Here is a 1,946-nt window from a genome sequence, read left to right on the forward strand (position 1 = left end):
ATCCTGATGCGGTAGTTGCAATGAGAAGTTGTCAAGTACACAACACTTTGCTCATTTCCTGTTGTGAGCCTTGTCCAACATTAATTCATTTCTTTAGAGCATTTTTTATTTCAATTGTGTAATAGAACACGATGAGGTTTGGGGCACATTTTGGGGTTCTTCGTCGGCTTGAAGTATGGATTGGGCTTCATTGTTTTCATTTAGAGTTCGACGGTATAGGAATTGTTGGTTGGTATGAATTAAAACTTGGTTGATCCAGAGAGATTTGACAATCATTATATATATATATATATATATATATATATATATATATATATATATATATATATATATATATATATATATATATATATATATATATATATATATATATATATATATATATATATATATATATATATATAGTAACATCCCAAAATAATAACATAAAAATTTAGTTTATAAATTAATAAATCATAATACATATTATTTCCATAAAACCATGGTTGTCAAGATTTAACAAAACATCATTGAATCAGAGTAAATCACAGAATGTGGAAACACGAGGTGTGATCCCTGCAACCATCCCAAGTTCTTCCATTGAAAACCGAAGTTCCTTAAACATAAAATGAAAACCTTAAGCACGAAACTTAGTTAATTCCCCAAGATACCACATACCATACATACATAAATCACATATTGGGCTCCCGCCCTCCATCGGGCCTCGCCCGGTCTCGAGTCCCACTCGGCCTCGGGCCCCGCCTGACATCCAACCCCGCTCGGATTACAGATCTGGTATTCTCAGGCCTCGCCTGTCACTGGTCCTCGCCCACTAAACACATACAAAAAAATCACATAATTATGCTATCACATAAAATGATCATAAACACTAGCATATGTTCCAGACTTCCAACGGGCCTCGCTCGTCATCGAGCCCCACCCGATACACACATTACCATCTAACCATATAAAGATATAGACATATAACCATAATGACTCATGCAATAATCACCAAGACGACATCATAACATACAATCATCGGGCCTCGCTTGGTAATCATATCATTATCTAACATCCTAACATAAAATCATAGGTCGGCAGTCATGCCTTCAGCCCACAAAACTCAGTGGGGAGACTCACCTCGCACTGTTGAAGTCCCGCAGATATATCTCTGGCTGCTGGCTGATAGATCCCCGAACTGTCAACGCCAAAACAACACCAAATTAACAATTAGGTTCCAATACATAACCATAAATCCATACTTTGGGTAAAAAGACCATTTTACCCCCAACCCAGCTTGGTTCAAGCGCAAGGCCCAACCTCACACTTTGAAGGCCCAAAAGCCAAATAATCAACCAAGGCCAATTATGGCCCAATCTGCCAAATTGGGCCCAAACCCCTTACATGGGCCTTACCTTGAAGCCCACCCAAAAGTCCTAGTCCATACACTTGTTCTCAGATGGCCCATCAAGAAGCCAAACACCTAAGCCTAAAAGTATGACATCCCTATTTTCACTGCCAGAAAAAACCAATTTTGTTTATTTAAAAATCAAAGTATACTTTTAAAGAAATATGCTGCGGAATTTGTTTCAAAAAATATGATAGAGAATTTATCAAAGCATTTCTGAAGAAATGTATTTTTATTATATTAAAAAAAAACCTTCGGGATGTCACTTTGAATACAGATCAAAAGCATAAATAGAAACAACATAGGCCTTACAACATCTATTTATTCTAGTGGCCTATAATTTATTGATCTCTCATTAGATATCACTCTTGTGCTCTCTTGCCACTACCTATATATAAGAAACTGAGTGGGTCAGGCTTGGGAGCTTGGTGAGCACATAGGGTTTTCAACCCACAATAAATAGGTTCATTAATTTCGTCAAATCATTCAACCCGATTACCCGTTCCCATTAACCTCACCTTATGTCCCTAAAGCAGCTATTATGAGGGACTAGCGTTCC

The 1,946-nt window shown here is 37.2% G+C and overlaps 1 long non-coding RNA gene across 1 annotated transcript; it reads right to left on the reverse strand.

The window, feature by feature from the left end:
• Window positions 1–421: 421 nt before the first annotated feature.
• Window positions 422–1,340, reverse strand: LOC122198134 (uncharacterized). Its single transcript, XR_006192004.2, has 2 exons — window positions 1,120–1,340; window positions 422–811 (listed from the first exon to the last, which is right to left on the reverse strand). It is a non-coding gene; the product is annotated as an uncharacterized LOC122198134 (long non-coding RNA).
• Between the last annotated feature and the right edge of the window lie 606 nt (window positions 1,341–1,946).

Source organism: Lactuca sativa, chromosome 5 (assembly GCF_002870075.4).
Source record: "Lactuca sativa cultivar Salinas chromosome 5, Lsat_Salinas_v11, whole genome shotgun sequence".
NCBI classification, from domain to species: Eukaryota; Viridiplantae; Streptophyta; class Magnoliopsida; order Asterales; family Asteraceae; genus Lactuca; species Lactuca sativa.